This window comes from Ictidomys tridecemlineatus, chromosome 15 (genome assembly GCF_052094955.1).
Source record: "Ictidomys tridecemlineatus isolate mIctTri1 chromosome 15, mIctTri1.hap1, whole genome shotgun sequence".
In the NCBI taxonomy this organism is placed as follows: domain Eukaryota; kingdom Metazoa; phylum Chordata; class Mammalia; order Rodentia; family Sciuridae; genus Ictidomys; species Ictidomys tridecemlineatus.
Genome location: NC_135491.1, coordinates 14455338 through 14463465, shown reverse-complemented (window position 1 = coordinate 14463465; position 8128 = coordinate 14455338). Strand labels below are relative to the sequence as shown.

The window sequence follows — 8128 nt, the reverse complement described above, 5'->3', positions numbered from 1 at the left end:
TGCTCCCTCTCAGTCTCTTGCTGATTCTTCTGACATTGGAGTGCCCCAGGGCTCAGTCCTTCCATTGCCTCTATTTGCCCTGACCTCACCCAGTTTTCAAAAAGGACACCCTCATTCTTTCTCCAGTCTGGGGCTCTCCCTGAACGTCAGACTTCACATCTCTACCTGGATGTCCTGCTCATGCTTGACCCTTATCTTTTCTTTTGCAACATACATAGGAACTGGTCAGCTCTGGACTCCAGCATATAACCAGACGCTGGCCACTTCTCCCCGCTGAGCCCATCTCCTAGGTCTGCCCACTTTTATCTCCTGCCTGGATTTGGTAGCTGCCTTGATGCTGATTCCCTGACTCTGCCCTACCCCCCCCCCATCTATTCTTCACATAACTGCAGGGAGCTTCATAAAACCAATCAGATGACATCCCTGGGGTATATGGTGCAGTGGCAGAGTACTTGCCTAGCATGTGTAAGGTTCTGGCTTTGATTCCCAGCATGGTTAAAAAAAAAATAAAAGACATCTCTGTCAAAACCCACCCATGGCTCCCATCTCCTCTGGGTAAAAGTAAAAGCCAAAGTCCTTGCAGTGACCTTGAAAACTATATTTATTTGTATTTCTTCCTATCACTTTCTTTTGGACCTTGTCCTCCACTATTCTCCTTTGGGCTCACTCCACTCCAGTCATGTTAGCCTCATTGATTCTGTAAATGACCCTGCCACAGGGCCTTTGTATATGCTGTTCCCTTTTTCTGGAATTCTTTCCCTCTTGGATCACTCCTTCATTCGTTCAGTTATCTGCTCAAGTTTCACCTGATAGAGGCTGTTCCCTATCTCAAATAATTCTGACTGCCCCACTCCATCCTTTTAGCTTGCTTTGTTTTTCTCCGGGTACTTACCACCAAGTTACATTGTATTTTGCTATTTATTGTTTGTGTCCCTTAACTAGAGTGGAAGCGTCACAGCAGCAGGGATTTTTTTTTTTTTTTTTTTGGTCTGGTTCATTGTCCTATTTCTACCTCCTTGAGTAGAGCCTGACACACTCAAGAAATCTCAGTGAATGAATAAACAAACCAGCATTGATTTGAGCACAACCATTCCATACAGCAGGAGTGTTTATATGTGGTAGGCAGGGTTTGTGATGTCCTCCACCCTGGCTTGAAATGGCCTCCTCCCAGCATCTGTGAGACCGGGAACACCTGGTTTTCCTGCTCTCTCTCTTGCTGTCCGTTCTCAATCATCCTTGTCATTCCTTTTCTCAAGTGTTCCTATTTCTCAGGGTTCTATGAGGTCCAGTCTCCATTGGTTCTTTCTACTCCCTGGGCAAGGTCACTTACTCCCAGAGCTTCAACTACTATCTTTCATGATCCTTTAACCTTGGTTTCCAGCTGCAGTTCTTCAAGGTTCAGGCTCCCCGGTTGGGTACCCTTTGTGCTGGGCATCCCGCACTGAGCTTCTCCCCGGGGGTCAATCTCCCAGACAGAACTCTAGCTTTGTCCTGGACTCCCCTCCCCCGCAACCAGTTTCAGAGCTTGTTCAGTCTACCTCTTGGGCGTCCCTCCCCGCTGTACCTCTTCCCCTGCCCACAGTCCCGCCCTGGTGCAACCCTTCTTCTGCCCCTGTCCCCAGCTGCCTCCCTGGACCCCCGGATCCTAGTGCCATTCCTTCCAATCTACCCTCCATATATAAGCCAGAGACACCTTCCCAAATCCCCAACTCGCCATGACCCTGTCCTTCTTGAATCCCTTCCCTGGCTCCCCCGTGCCCCAGGACAAGTCCAAACTCCCTCCAGTGGTCAAACACCTGGCTGCAACTCACTCCTCACCACCCAGCCCCGAAGTCCAGCCTCCACCCCGACTGCCTGTCTCTGAATTCCTGTAACAAGCCACGTCTGTCACCCAAGAACCTTCTGAGCACGGGCCCCGTTCTCATTAATTCACCCCGATGCTGGACAGTTAGTGGATTCACTAGATTACAGCAAAAGTCGTAGCAATCATTCCCGTTTATTGACGGCCTCCTTGACGCCGAGCGCTTACGACGCCTTCTCTATGTCCAGCCTAAAGGGTCGATCTCGCCTCGCTAGTCCGGTCTGCGAGGGCCTCAGAGAGGCAGGCCGGGCCGCGGGGACCCTGGAGCCCGGCGCACTCCGCCAGACGCTCCCCGGCGGCGGGGTGAAGGCCCTCGGTGGGGCGTGTCGGAGGGGCGGGGAAAAGGCCCTGGACGCCAGAATGAGGAATTGTGACTTGGCTCCGGGCCGTGAGGTAGACCGGCGCGAGACTGCCCCCTGCGGGCCTGGAGGTCCAATCCCGGGCTCCGCCGGGCCCGTTGCCCTGGAAACCTGGTGCGCGCCCCTCCCCTTCCCCGCCCTCCGCCCGGAGCCCCAGACCTGGCGGACTGCCCGTCACCCCCACGTCCGACCAATCCCTCTGAGGAGGGGGCGGGCCTCTTGGGCCTCGTTCCAGCCCTGTCGCTCCCCTCCTGGCCAGGACCCCGCCTTTCTCGGCGCACACCTCCCGCCCTTCGGGCTGCCCTCGCCGCCCGTTGGCTGGCGCGCCGTTCGTCACCCGGGCGTAAGCTAATGCCGGCGCGCGGTGGCCCCGTCGGGGCGGGGCCTGGGGCGGTGACGCACGGCGCGGTGACGCAGCGCGACGGCGGCGGTGGCGGCGGCGGTGGTCGGTGCGGGAGGAGGGAGGGGAGCTCGCGGGCCAGAGAGGGCGCGACGGCGGCGGCGGTGGCCTGAGGAGGCCCGGGCGGCGGCGGCGGCGGCGGAGGCCGAGGCGGTGAGTCTCCGGCCGGGCCGGGCGGGCGCGGGGCGGCGGCGGGTCGGGGCGCGCGGGGCTCCCCTCAGGGCGACCCAGGCCGCGCGGGCGGCCCCGCCCCCTCAGGGACCCCGAGCCGCGGGCGGCGGCGGGCGCGGAGCGCGGGCCTCCGGGGGCCGGGCCCGCCAGAGAAGCCCGCAGCCGGCCGCCACTCTCGCTGCCGGGCCCCTTCGGAAGCTTCCCTCCGAAACCTCACGCCCTCGGGATCGCCCCGGGACCGCCCGGGGACCTCCCTCCGAGCCGCGCCGATCAGCCGGGAGAGCCCCGGAAGCTCTTGGGGCCGCCGCCTACGGCCCGAAAGGCCTCCCCAGAGAGCAGCCCTCGCCTTTCAACCGCCTTCCCCGGGGACCCTCGGGTGTCCCAGCAGCCTTCCCCGCAGACCCCCGCCCTTTGGCCCCGGTTCCCCGTCCTCCTTCCCGATCGGAAAACATCCCGCGGAGGCCACTCCTCGTTTCTTCTCACGTCTCCCCCAGGAGCCGCCCTCGTCACCCCCAAAACCTCTCCCCTTCCGAGACCTCCCCCCGAAATCGCCTCCAGACCCCCGGGCATTCCAGAAACCCCCTCCCCAGACCTGCTTCGCACATCCCAGCAGTCTCCTCCTCACACATCCCAAGAATTTTCCTCCCACCCACCCCGATTCCAGAACTCTCCTTACAGATTTTCACTCATATCCTTCCATAATCCCAAATGCCCCATGAACCCTGAATATCTCCTCTGAAGATTTCCTTCCCCTCCCCGCCCCCCCCAATTTTACTCACACTGAAACGCCTGACCCTTGAAACTCATTGGAGGACCCTCCAGTCACCCTGTTGCATCCATCCTCCGTGCACACTCCCGCTTCACAGTTTCCTTTGGACCATTCCGCAGATCCCCCCAAATTTCTCCCAGAGACCTCCATGTTCCTCACACCTCCCCACCCTGAGATGTTCTAGGGATTATCCTCAGGTACCCCAACAGTCCTTCTGCCAGACTCTAACTCTATTCTAAAATTCCAGAAATTGCCCGAAATCTCCAGAGAATTTTTCTCCCAAATTCCGAAAACCTCTTCCAGAACCCCTTTAATGCATCCCAAATCTTTCCCAGTAACACATACTACAGATTCCAAAAAGTTCACTCATTGCCTCCCATATTCTTGAGAACCCTTCTTAGAGCCAGGCTCTGTTTGGTATGCCTGTAATTCTAGCCACTGGGGAGGCAGAGGCAGGAGGATTATGAGTTCAAGGCCAGCATCAGCAACTTATCCAGCCCTAAGTAAGACCCTGTCTCTAAATACAAAATAAAAAGAGCTGGGGGTGTGGCTTAGTGGTTAAGTGCCCCTGGGTTTAGTCCCCGGTAGAAAAAAATGAATAAATACCCCCTCTTAGATAACCTGGTTTTGGAGGTTCCCCCCGCCTTGTTTGTGGACCTATTTTAGATTAACTTTATTCTAAAGAACATCCTTAGAACTCCAATAAAACTCTTAAGATCCTCTTCATGACCCCTTTGAAATATAATTTTCAGACCCCCCCCCAAAGGATCCCAATAACCACCTGGAGCCCTTCTGAGATAGCCTGGGAAATCCTTCTCAGAGACCCTCCTGACACTCAGGACCCTTTGAATCATTACTCAAATCCTGCCTTAGAAGAGACCTTCCTAGAGATATCGCTCCCTCGGGGTCCCCTAAATGTGCTGGAACCCCCTGCAGAAGGCCCTACACACATACTTAATATCCTGCCAAAATAAAAAATCCTACTCTTGACACTCCCAGGTCCCCCTCAGAAGGGTTTCTTACCACTTCCCCACATGCCCTGATGGAGACTCAGGTTTCTCACAGAAATGTCAGGAGTTTTGGGGGAAAAGATCCCTCTATCAGAACTTTCAGAAGACTACACCTTCCCCAGACAACTTTAAGAGAATTTTCTCCAAAATTGTCCTGTATCAGCAATCCCCAGCACTTTCTGAGACTTCCTTAGAATACTCCCTTACATTTCCTCTGTGATAGCCCCTAAGAAACCTTATTCAGGAGTGTGTCATATTTACTGCCTTTAAGACCTTATATACACCCTTTATCTTTACTATTATCATTCCTCCAAAACCAGCTCAGAGACCGTTATGGGTTCTGAGCCTCCTTCTCCCATTATGTCTTCAGAGGCCCCAATATCCTCCAGACTTCTCCCTCCAATTCTCTGTGTCTGCTTTTAAAGATTCTCCCTTACCCCAAACTCACACATATATACTGGGAATCCCAGTGTTCAAAGAATTTTCTCTTGGATAGTTTTTTTAGGCCCCACCCCCAAAGACCACCTTCGTTCAGAGATAGACTTAACTCTTTCCTTTAAGACTTATTGAGAACTTTCCCCATTTTCCTTTCAGAAGTCTTCTTCCTTTTCACTTTGAGGGATCCTTCACTGAAAAACCTCTTCCTATTCAGTAGTGGTTTTCAAAGTCTGTTCCTGGGACTAGTAGCAGCTGCAGCACTTGCTAGAAATGCAGATTCTTAGGTTCTACCCAGACCTGCTGAATCAGAAAACTTGGGAGCAGGGCCCAGCAGTCCTGAGTTTTTAACAAACCCTTCTGGTGATTCTGATGCATGCTTAACTTTCAGAACCTCTGCCCTTTAGGCTGACTTTTCTTTCCCCACAAAAAGTCCCTGAAAAATGGCTCAGGGTTGCCTCTGAGCCCTGCTCCCCACTCCCATTTTCCTTGGAGTCCCCTTTGTGAAGTACCTATCCTCCAAAAAGACTCCTTAACCTTCTTGAAAGAGTCTTGACTCCATAAGGTCACCCCACTCTCAGTAATTACTTCAAGTTCTGCCTGTGCATGATTCTCTTTCATATCCTCCTTAGCACTTTCTCCCTCTGGCTTTCCCTCTACCCCTCCAGCCCACCCCCAAGTCTTTAGTGCTTCTGCTTTAAGTAGCTACCTCCTTGAACATGTGTGTCCCTCTCATCTCCTCATTCATCCCTCTTCACATAAGCGCCCTCCCTTGAGGCACATTTCGGTCTTTTCATTCTGTGTCTTAACTGACAAGTGCCCTCCATTGTATTTAGAGCTCCACTCACCTTCTCTCTGGTGGTTTTTGGTATATTTGACCACTCAGCCTCACTGGCCTGGGAGCTCTGGAAATACAGGAATGTGTCTTGTTCCTCTCTCAATCTACCAGGTGGGATCTGCATTCCATGAGTTATTGAAAATCATTGGAGAACTGGTAGCCCATGGTTTTCAGCTCTCACTCCCCATTCAGGTTCAGCACTTGTTCCCCACGCCCCCTTTCCTTTCACCTCTTCTCTATACCCAGTCCCCTCGCCTCTCTTCCTGTCCCACGTGCTCCTATGTATAGGACTTTGCTTTGTGCTAACCTATCCCAAGTTCTGTTACTGGTGACCTGCCTCATGCCATTTTGATTGGTTTCTCTTCTCCCCTAGCCCTTAAGTCTGGTGCTTCCCCAGCGCTCTCAGCTTTTTTTCCCAAGAGGAAACAGATTCTAGGTAAACACTGGTACCTGCCTTCAGGGAGCCTCACAGTTCGGTAGAGGGCTTGGGCAGGGAGACCAGGCAGAGCATGAGGTACAAATTATATGTTGTGGGGATTCAGCAGTGAGAGGGAGCCCTTTATTTGGAAAAACTTACTAGAAAAGTGGTATTTGGGCTGGGGAGTATTCCACAAGAGTTGGAGCAGTGATGGGATGCCATCCGAACAGAGAAAACAACATAAGCAATGGGTCAAACACAAGAATGCCTCATTTCTCACTTATGGGGTCACTTCTGTTCACCTGTGGACAGATGAAAGAAGACATCATCTCTTTCATTTGGTAGTATTTTCCAGCTGCACTACTCTATAGCTCTTGAGTGGTCTACAGAGCAATATTAATAATGACTACTGTTTATTGAATTTTTTAAGTACTTAACTCTGTGCTGTCTCATCTCATATTCATAGGAAGCCTATGAGGAAGGGAAACTGTGATTGTCCTCATTTTATGTATGGTGAAATGGGGACTGATAGAAGGTCTTTGGGCCCTGTCTGTCCTAAGATTGTAGTGCCATGGATCAGAGAGTTGGATTTTCAGTTCAGATAGGGGTGGCTGCCAGTGGGGTGTTACAGTAATGATTAGGTATGCAGACTTTGGGGGGCCATATAGGATTTGCATCCCAGATCATCCCTTACCAGTATTGTGTCCTATGACAAGTTATTTAACCTCTTGTCCTTAATTTCCACAATTAAAAAAGGGAGTAATTCTACTGCATTGAATTGTTATAAGGACTAAGTTAGTACAAGTGAAATACTTAGAACAATGCCTTGAAGTGCTAAGTGTTAGCACAGAGTGGCTTGTATAGTCAAGATAGGAGGATTTCAAATTGTGAGCAATAGAACCTTATCTCAAAGTGGTTTAAAGGGGGATTTCAATCCACAGCACCACAAAAAAAAAGCTGCATCCAGGAGTTCAAATAATATTCTCAATCTTCTCATTTCTCCCCTAAGTTAGCTTTATCCTCAGGACTCAGCTTTGTGGTTACAGAGATGGTCCTTAGCAATCCCAGGTTTCAATCCTACCCCTTTAGCAGCCTCAGTGAAATGAGAACTTTTTCCGAAGAGTTTCAGTTTGGAAAGAGTTTTTTCCTTGAATAAATATGAAATGATGACAGAGAATCTTAGAGACATGTTTTGGTTCTATACAATGGAACTCAAATCTCTTGGTTGCTGAGCCAAATCATCCCCTGACATTTTTGGGCCTTAATGGTAGCTCCCCTCTTCACTGTCCCTCAGTCCCAGTCATCATCCGCTCTTGATTGGTTGATTGAATCTAGAAAGATCTGATGGCGAGTCTGACCCACCAGACTCTTCCTTTAAGATCTCACTGGAAGAGGCAGGGATGAGGTGGTCAGATAGACCTACTCCATAGTGACTTGCACGGTATGGAATCCAGGAGTCCTGTGTTCATTTTCTCACCTCTGCTTTGCATTTCCTGGGCTCAGAACTTTGGAAGAGAGTTAAAGGAGGTTGATAGGAGTGGAGTTTTGTTTTTGTTGAACAGACTCTGGTTGTGGGAAATTATAGAACAGCAATGTATGGAGTATAAAAGTCTCAAGTGTCTCCATGAACTTCCAAGTTCATGGAAGCACTATTTTAGGTCCTAGACATACAGCAGAGAATAAAACGGTCAAGAGGAACTCCTGAAACTCATGGAGCTTACCTGCTGATGGAGGGGAGACATACAAGCCATAAAAGAAATCCGAGTGTGATACATGCGGCGAAGAAAATAAAACTGTAGGTGAAAGAAAGGGTGGGGATGGCCAGTATAAAGTGGTTAGAAATGGCCTGTTTGAGGAGGTGACTATT

At 51.2% G+C, this 8128-nt stretch overlaps 1 protein-coding gene across 3 annotated transcripts in view; it reads left to right on the top strand.

The window, feature by feature from the left end:
• The first annotated feature begins 2619 nt into the window (after positions 1-2619).
• Positions 2620-8128, top strand: part of Samd4b (sterile alpha motif domain containing 4B) — a 41439-nt gene continuing 35930 nt past the window's right edge. Inside the window, exon 1 of one of the 3 annotated variants that reach the window (XM_078032088.1) lies at positions 2620-2773. The gene's annotated coding sequence lies outside the window, so the exon portion shown is untranslated. The remainder of the gene's footprint in view (positions 2774-8128) is intronic. The other 2 variants (XM_078032086.1, XM_078032087.1) reach the window with 2 other exon arrangements.